The 9,992-nt window shown below is 42.0% G+C and overlaps 1 long non-coding RNA gene across 2 annotated transcripts in view; it reads left to right on the forward strand.

Annotated features, from left to right (window-relative positions):
* Positions 1-5,578: 5,578 nt before the first annotated feature.
* Positions 5,579-9,992, forward strand: part of LOC147756182 (uncharacterized) — a 40,620-nt gene continuing 36,206 nt past the window's right edge. For both annotated transcript variants that reach the window (XR_015326845.1, XR_015326846.1), the window contains exons 1-2: positions 5,579-7,388; positions 7,591-8,100. This is a non-coding gene — a long non-coding RNA (uncharacterized LOC147756182). The remainder of the gene's footprint in view (positions 7,389-7,590; positions 8,101-9,992) is intronic.

Consider the following 9,992-nt stretch of genomic DNA (forward strand, 5'->3'; position numbering starts at 1 on the left):
GGCATGTATATGTGTCTGAGCGTGTGGGGGAGGGTATGTCTGTTGTCTGGGCGGCTTACTTTGCTGGATCTCTAACTGGACCAGTGTGGGTTGCCTCTGCCAACGTCTCGCGAGGTGCCGAATGGCTTACGAGAGGGCGCCCTGGCAGGACTGCCAAAGGCTCGCTGAGCGAGGCCTCCGGTCATGAATATGCAACAGACGATGCTCGTGGTGCTACACCTTGAAATGGACCAAAGACGGAGTATTCGCTTCAAGCAAAGCTGCTGTTTCGTAAATGCTCTTTCAAAGATAAATAAACTTGGAGAGCACAGTCAACCATCTGATATACAGAAAAGATAGAACAAGTTCCCTGGCGATACTGAAATAGACTCTGCACAAATTCGACTGGTGCAAATACGCACAGCCTGTGTAAGCTAAGTGGGGCAGAGATTGGTGGACTATGGGTGATATATCCGGTTCACCTTTGCGTCTACACACATTAGGTACGATAGATAAGTTGACTTGTTCAACGTTGACTTTTTTTATATCTATGCTTCGACGTGAAGAACAGAAGCCACACGTCGACTTCTACTTTCACCAGTCGCGATGCGGCTGACGGGCCTTCTATCGGTCATAACCTATTCAACGTAATGCAAATGTACGCTGTAAATTAGCTCGGCCAAAATGATCAGGCTGACGAGCAGCTAGACCGCAAAGTCCACCCGTTCGAAGTTCTTGACCCAAGTGCATATTGGCTATTATTTAGTGGCTAGTGATGATTTAAGTTGAACATCAAATTGAAGTATCCTTACGTTGCAACTGTCCCCGAGTCTGTGCGTTACACTTATGGCAAATACAGATTTTTCGTCGATTGTTCGAAGGTACTGGAGAGCTTTTTAAGAAACCCGACTGTTACTCCAGTCGAAATTAGAATGTATCCCGCTGGTCGAAGTGATGCCTTTGTCATGGCGACTATTTTGCTTTTATTTTTCATTGCACGAACTCTATCTGTTGGTTAACTTATGGACAAGACCGTATACTTGTAGTAACAGTAACGAATTTATCAAAGTTCCCTTCCTGTATAGCTCGCGCATCCGGGTACCTGCCACCTGTCTGAGAGCTGAGCTTGAAATTGACTTCATTGGATACATCGCCAGAGCTCGAAAAGTAACGACTGCGAAAAACAGTTCCCGCGTCGTGCAGACCAGAAGACAACAATCACCTAACCAATGACGCAACACAGTTATGTTGAACGACGACCCGGGCAGAGGGCCGTCGCGTATCTTCTAGGAGAGGGCCAGCAAACTATATCTACTGTTGTACACACAGGATCCTTGTGGAGTGAAGGGCATTATGATGTAATTGGGATGCCCGGCAATGGCCAATAGAATAACTCTGCCGTTGTCCAATCTACAGTGGTGCGTTGTATCGCAGCGAACCGCCCTGACCATCTCTAAGTCTTCTGGCCTTTGTCGGTCAAGCTCGGTTGCGCTTCAAATATTACTAATGCTTACCCCGCTTCAATTCCCCCATGTCGAAGTATGCCCCTCCAGTACGCTTTTTGCCAGCCACATAACTACGCGTGACTGCCCCAACCACGCACCCACCACTATCGCCAGCTCTTTCAAATGTCTAAAGTAGCAGCTGTAGCACTTATGGGGCAACTGTTATCAAATGACTCCTAAACACATTGGTCAGTCTATTCTATACCTCGCAGATAGCTTCCTTGTCCGGTTGCACCAAGGTCTACGACATGTCCCCGCCACCACAGCATCTAACCGACCTTCTTAATACTAGACTAGACCTTCTTAATTAAGACCTTTTTGAGCAACAGAATGAGCATATGGACAGGGCAGTGCAAAAATAATAGAAAAAAAAAAATAGTCAAATTTAACAGTGCTTCACCTCGTCGGAATATTACAATTCGGGCAATATAATTTTTTTTTGTTGCCACTTAGCAATTAAAAGAAATGGTCGAAAACGTTAACCATATCCTGGTATCGAGTATAGTATCTTTTCCCCTCTAGGGGGCATAATTTCCGTTCGATTAATTTGCGAAAAACTTAATAAAATATGGCCTATATTTTTCAATTAGATGAGTACTTTGTCATCAAAAAAATGTATCTCCCAGTAGGCATAACACTAAATTGGATAAGCTGGATCTTTTTCGCCCACTGTTGAAAGCTCCTCAAATACTTGTATCAACAAGGTTCATTTCGAGTAGGCACAAAATGCAATATGGAAGTTATTCGGGAAGAGATTAGCCGTTTTAACGAAAAAAACGTGATTACTGTGTTAGAAGGATATCTATAATTTAACTTTGTATTCACTGCACACGCCTCAATCGTTCCGATTCCACTTGTTCGCTCCAACGTAATCCTTACCGGGTTCAACACGGACGCCTATGCCATCGTTTGTCCCTGCTATTAAGGCAGTCCAAACAGCGCAAAAAAAAAAAAGTAGGAAATTCAATCTTGGGAAGGATTCGGCGTTTTTTTAATTTTAGAAATTTGCGGGATTGATTGTAATTGTTTCACTTAATTGCGCGAATGAAAAAGATCTGGCGTCACAGGACGGAGTGATTATATCGACTAAGCAAAAGAGCAATAATAACTGTAATAGGGTAAAGTCCCAAAGCGCGCCGTGTGGCCAGGGCTCAAGCAAAGCGTTCTGGCTTATATTAGCTATATGTAAGTTAAAGTGTGCGCTGTATATTTGCAGTGTGGGCAAAAAAGAAACTATAATTACGTTTAGTTTACGTTAGGGCAAGGGTAACGCGAGTGAAATTCGTTAGTGCCATAATGAAACGTTGAAATAAACTGAAGGGGTAGCGGTTGCGGTTCCGCAGAATAACGGCTCAGTGTACCGTCAGCGTATGCCTGAGCATTAGCACTTAGGTACCGTTAACATTAGAGTCAAATCACTTCAATCAACGATAGTCTGTGGGTCCGTCTAGTGATGCCTAAACTACAGCTAGCCTGGCCAATGATCAATCGTGACTGCTAAAGGTATCAAGATGAATTTATCCTTCAATAGGAACCTGTCACTTGGTTAAATTTTCTGCAGCTTGTGTCAAGGCTTTAGGATCATTTGTTTTAGGCCTATAAGATATGCGCCTGCCCCAACTGGCCGATCTCTGTGTCGCGGACTCGCTTAATATGTTTTTATACGGATACCTCCATCTCGATGTACTAAATGTTAGCGTGACTGATGCATCAATTCATGCTAGTGTACTCCGAAGGAAAATAATGCATGTCGTGACGTTTTACCAGTGCATGTTTTTCGGGTCCACTATGAACACACATGACAATATATACATACATACAGTCAGGTCGTTTCTAATCGTCTCTGGCCGAACTATAGGCACTATATATAGATAATAAGTATTTAACAATATATATTTAACTATAAATCCTATTGTATATATATATACTCCTATTGTATTCAGGCAGTTATAATTTTAGTTAAATTAAATTGAAAGTTTTACATGAGCGCAAACATCGATTAGTTACGTAGCTTTCTATAATACACTCTGCCCTCTATAGCGCCCCGAGACTGGAAACAGGACACCACATGCTTCCCGAACGATCTATTATAATTATATTAACTAACCATTGCAATTATATCAACTTACTTCATCTATTATAATCATTTACGAGAGCTATGAAGAAGCCAATAGCGGCCGTTCCATATTATTCATATACACATGTACGAAAACGCTTCGTATTGTGTGTAGTTACATGTGTATGTGACGTATTCGTGTGTATATGCGACATATTGGGAAGCTAGCTTGCGACTGGCCTAACACGAACATGCCGGGACGCTGGGCTTAGAGGTGGTTGGCAAGCGGGATCCGTCGACACGTGATGGCAGGACAGATGACAGCACGCGCACAAATCGACAGGAAGAGGCCGGAGTTCCGCAGGAAGAGTTGACTGTTGTAGTTACCGCTGTAGCCGCTATAGCTCTGCTATTACCACCCGATTGTTACTTTGTCTCAGGAACGGAACCAATGTATATGCGTTTTTGCCAGGAAAGTATGAAAACCATAACGATTGCTCTTCGCCGTGTGGTAGGTATCTTGGTGCTTCAATTTCGAAGCCAACAATCGTCGAGGAATAACTTACGGTTGTTCGGATTACTTATAGAAGCGTGCGTTCGTGCTGATTAAGTAATAGTCTTGAAATAACTTAGCAGATAGTTGCAATGACTGACACATATCGAAGTTAAACAACCTTAGTTTGACGGAACCTTGAGCTCCATACAAAAAAAGATAGTGCCTTTAAGTTTTCGTAATAGTTTTTACTTAATTTAAAAGCAGCATTCTTTTTTTGTTTCCCGATAAAAGATATCGATGACCTCCTGTTGCAAATTAGCAATGAAGTTAACAGCAACGCCGTGAACTTGGAGAAAAGACAGAATTGATGCAAAATCTGAATGATATATTAGAGAAAGTTTAAGTACCTTAGAACTTCAGTTACAGATGCTTGTACTTGACTACCTATTTCATATTTCCTTGGACCACGTAATTTTATAACAGAATATACTTACAAATAACATTTTTTTTAAATAAAGAGATTTGAACTAGAGTGCCTTCGCCTGTAACATCCATAACTAATTGGCATTACAGATCTTATACAACTCACAAACAACCTCTGCTTAGTCGCGCCCTGCACTTATGGAACCAAGTGGGGCTGGGGGGTTTTAAGGGGCAGTTCTGCTAGTAATAGCCCCGTCTGATCACCACGATCATAACCCGCGGTGGATTGACTATCCCGATGATACAAGCGAATAACGACTTCGAATATTGTCCCTATCGCCATTGTGTACTGCTGGAGCTCATGTCAGGAACGAAAAGGGAGTCAGTACTTTCTTTTCTGTAGCGGATATGGACAGCACCCTGTGCTGATGTCCGACCCAACCACCAAATGTTGCTACTACCACTACAATCGCTACGGGTGAAGCGGTCGGTCAGAGATGCCCAATCCTTCCTGTGTCCTGTTCGTTAAATGCAAACCCTAGGAGCACCCCCATGACCCCGTAGTACGGCTTGCAGCTAGAGTCAATGTCATCTCGTCTTTTCCTTTTGCCTCTCATATATATAATGGTGTGGTGCTACTAAATTCACTGGTCAGGAGTCGATTATATGGAGCTAACAGATACGTGTATGTAGTCTGTAGGTCAAATCCTGATCAGCCTTCAACTTTTCATACGTATATTTATGTATGTATTTACTTTTCACAGATTAACAATCTTCCAAAATAATAGGGTACGCTTGTTGCCGTAGAGCGTTCATGTTGTTCCCGACTCGAATTTTCTCTATAAATTCTATTAAGTAATAGTAACATTAATTTGTTAATTTTAGGTTGACGTTTACAAGTGACAATTAATATTTAGGCTTGGTACACTCTACATAGATGACACAAATAGTTTATACATTAGTGAGGTATTGATTTTCAATAGTTTACGTAATTTATTTGAGAACTCGTAATTCGGAAGGGTATACCCTTTACTCAGACTATTGGCGTCGTTTTCCGCTAGCAAGCGGCCTGTCGTGAGTAGGAGTGATTTACAATACAATCTTAAATTGAACCTTAAGCCTACAGTAGGTTTTGCGGGGAAAATCGTGCCCTACCTGAAAGGAGATGGAGTATTCAATGTGTGATGCTATTATTTGAAGCGGCCGCCCCTTTGAGCAGCATCAAATGCCTAGAATACAAAGTAGACGTTAATTCGTTGCCCTAACGCACTTGACGCTTATATCAATGGATCGAGCACCCATCGTATTTTGCTAACTGTGGGGTCGACAGCAAACTGCAGTTAGTGCTTTGGAGAATAAGGAAACCCGAGGTACTAAAATAAAACCCAATAAATGCTGGACGTGATCGTCTCATAGAGCGAGCGACACCATAGCGGTCAGTGCTACCTTTATTTCTTGGGATATCGTGGTTGTTGATAGGAGCGGCAAGCATTGTATCAATCACATAGCGGTTCGTACCAAACAAACATTTTGGATAAGTGAATCTGACGGGTAACAAGTGACGATTGCACTAGCTACTATCGTTGCAATACGGGATACCCACAAGGATTAGAACTAGTGTTTTATATGCGTGTTTTTGTGCTTAGTCTAGGTATTATTACGAATGGAGCTTACAGTTTCCATGATTATAACTTGAAGAGAAGTTATTAGGGGGATATAAACGCACACCTCATTTGGGCAGGACTTCAGTAGGGAGAAAGATTGAGTAATGTAGCAAGATTATTACAAATCCAGAAGGTAGGCTGTCGCTTCCCCCCCCCCCCCCTCTCTCTCTCTCTCTCTCTCTCTCTCTCTCTCTGTAAACTCACCTAATGTTGCATGTAAATGAACAATGAATATACGCGTTTACTGAATTTTCCGAGTAAAATTAGCCATGAAACGTTCTATGTCATATTTTTCAGCGTACTAACACCCGTACTAGCTTTGTCGCCATATTCATTACGTAACTGCATGATATGTTTACTACGCATTTTCGTTACACGTTTCCTGAAACGCGTCTCTACTTGACAAGCAAATTGAGCCAATAAGGCCAGGGTCCTATTTGTTCAAACGATTATTTGTGTAGTTATTTGCCTTTTGGATTGGCACCTTATTATTTGAGCGATGACCAACCCGAAAGATATTTTAAAAAACGTTTTAATTCAAATCATTTTGCCTAGTGCCACGTCTCGTGGGTTTGCTAGTGCATAAGAGACGTTTAAAGTCAACACGAGAAGTTCTCCCGCTTAGGTTTGTTTTAACATACAGTCTAAATCGAGTCCATACAATGAATCAGACAGGCAGTTGCTAAATAGTATTATGTATCGCGTCTGGAAACTATTTGCAAGTTATCGAAGAGAACTCAATGGCGAAATAATTCTTCGAAAATCGATACTTCACCGTCTCCACACGTTCCCGAGAAGACCCGGTTTTCATATTGGAGAGTAAATCGAGAAGTGATCTTCTTGGAGTCAGGCAATGAAGGGACGAGCTTTTCCGGGATCTACCGACGCCAACATGATGAACACGACCCACTCTACCGGGTCTGCCGCCGTTGCAGGGGAAGTACATTATCGAAACTGACGCAGTATCGTATTGTCGCAGGATAGGGATTATCTGCAGCCCCCTTTTTACAGTGTGTGTGTCACCCCAACAAAAAAAAATGTTTACATATAGCAATCTTGTCCACATATCATACAGTTTAAGTTTAAAATAATGGCTAGCGACAATTTCTGAAGAAAGGTAAATGGACTACGGTCGTGTTGCTGATATTTAGATATTACTTTGATTATACCGGCTTTAAACTTACTATTTCTTCTTACTCTCTATCGGCTGATTGCAGGCAGGGGCTAGCCGAGTTTGCTTACCATTACCGTGCTCGTCATTGGCGGTAAAGTGAGAAAATTGCTCGTTAAATGCCCTGTATATTCAGCATGATATACGATGTCCTGTATTTATTTGTCGTCTATTTAAACCTAATTAGAATTTTTTATTTCAACAATCAGAACTATAACACGGCAATAGAAACTATATGACGCTTATTTAAGCTTATTTCTTGTCTCTCGGTTTCTTTTATCATGTCGTTTTTCTAGAATTCCGAGACGATCGTATTGCGGACCTGTTTCTCAGTAGCAGCAGCAGCAGCTTGACGCCAGATAAACAACCTGATATCGATATAAGTACTATCTGTACTTTTTTTTTTGTTGTTATTTACCTTTTTGTATCTGAAGAGTTGTTAAGACCCAATATATTAGGTCTATGGACTATGGAGTTGGTGAGGGGGCGTCTTTGCACCTCCCGCGTGTGGTGTTCAAAGCTGTGGGGAATAATTCCGAAATGAGTCAAGCAAGTTAGATTTTGTCGGCGCTTAGCGACGTCTCTGAATGAGAACTAGATTGAAGTCATCCGCGATCCGCTAGTCATATGAGGGCATATGACGTTAATTCCTCGTCACTTGGAGGTGCTTCGAGTGCTGCTTTCAGGCTGAGTGGTGAACTGTGTGTGCGCAAAAACTCGCGAGATGGGACTACTGCATCGAGCCTCAGTTCTGATTATTGGGCCACGAGACGACAAATTACCTTTGCCGTAGGATCGCAGAGCTGGTAAGGCAAAACTTCTTTACCCAAAATAAGCTAAGACAGAGCTGTTGGAAACTGTTCGAAAACTTCGAGCGAGCGTGTCACTTCTCAATAAAGTGGATTTTTATGGAGAATCTATACAGTAGCATGCACGTTTATATACGAAAAAAAACACCCTGAGACTGTCTGATCAACACAAGATGATCTTGCGTGAGTCAATATTAGAGTTCAGGGAATGCAAAGAGAAAGAAGGAAACGACTGGCGAGCAGACGGGTTGATATGACGAGCTGAGGTGTTGTGTATTACGAGTGAATTACTACGTTCCAAACGCTCTGCGACCACCAGCAGCTTTGGCGTCCCTTTTTTGGGGAGTTCTGAGCTAGTAGACGCGTGGGTGATAGGTAACCTAGATGGTGGGGCCAAAAAAAGTCATCTTTCTGACTCGCTGATCAATGGGCCTGCCATTGCAACAAAGATGGAACAAAATCGACTGATTGTCGGCCACCGTCAATCAGCCGTTTCCCGTTTTGCTTGTTGGCAAAGAAAATATTTCTCTCGATTGAGTGCCGTATGCGACCATCCTGACTACGGCAAGGCCCGCCTTTGATTTGAAGCCTCTATTTGAGGTTGAAGATCAGGCAGCGTTGTCGTCTGATTCCCCTGTTTCAAGTTGTCGCTCCTTGGCTGTGCTTAGCTTTTGGAGCAGATGCCTGGATTCGCAACTAGGATCATTTATTAGAGTTACTTGAACAGAGAAGTCGGACTGCTACCTATAGTACCATTCATTAGAAGTACACTCAAGACAGCGCTACTTAACTTGCAAACTTAATATCTCAACGATTATCTCGTATTACGTTATAAATGCGTTCTAGAAAAAAAAATTTTTATTACAATCAATAGTTGAACATCACTTAAGTATTTATGAAGTTTTTATACGAACTGTTACTGTATCTAGAATACGATTATCCCGGCCAATGAATGTGCTTCGTACCGAACGAGGATTTCATTTTGCCGGAAAACACCTCCGTATACCTTGGCGTCCTTATATATATGATTGTTGCCTTCCGTAGGTTGCAAATCTTCTACAGTACATACTTAAGGAACAACACAAATTCCTCTTGTTAAAGATCTCTCTATTTATTTACAATCTCGTCATCAGCCGTAAATATAATTTACACAGAAAAAACAGACTTATGTACAAGACGTGCGAGATATAGTCAAGGGTGGCAACCTGATTTTCTCTTCCAAAGCGTCTAGAGGCGTCAACCCTCATCCACAGGGCACATCGACAACGTGTTTGTATATTGTTACTATATATTATATCATTACCATAATCATTTAAGAGGCTGATAGTTCATTCTTCAGTCCATTATTGCTTTGAATATACACACGCACACTTCAATGAAAACTGTAGAGTCAGAGTACTTTGACTATATGGGTACCTGTCCTAGGCCTCGTTATCTAGACTGCGACCCGATTCATGAGATGTCAATCGAGCCTCACATAGCATCCATTATACATACATTTGAAATAATAGCCCTTCGGGCCCACTTTTGTTTATACAAGTTTTTTTTTTTCGACCACATACCTTTCACGACCCAGCCCACTTTACGCCTTGGCCCGAGTTTGCAGTCTAGAAAGCTCTCTACTTTGCATAGATCCTAGAATTAGACTAAACATAGCTATTGTGTGCTGTTAATTACTGTGTCCGTTTAATTGTGACACCGCTTCGTAGTCCACCTAGTAATCTCTGTCATGCATTGCCTCGTATTGCTATTGGGGATCCGTAATTTTGCTCACCTGCGAGGCTGTTTCCCTCGTATCTTGAAACGCGCAGCCGTCGATAATAAGTAGCGTGTTCAGACGAACAGAATATACAGTCTAACGGAGAACACGATGTTCTAGCCTATATATA

This window comes from Varroa destructor, unplaced genomic scaffold, assembly GCF_002443255.2.
Source record: "Varroa destructor unplaced genomic scaffold, Vdes_3.0 BEIS01000004.1, whole genome shotgun sequence".
NCBI classification, from domain to species: Eukaryota; Metazoa; Arthropoda; class Arachnida; order Mesostigmata; family Varroidae; genus Varroa; species Varroa destructor.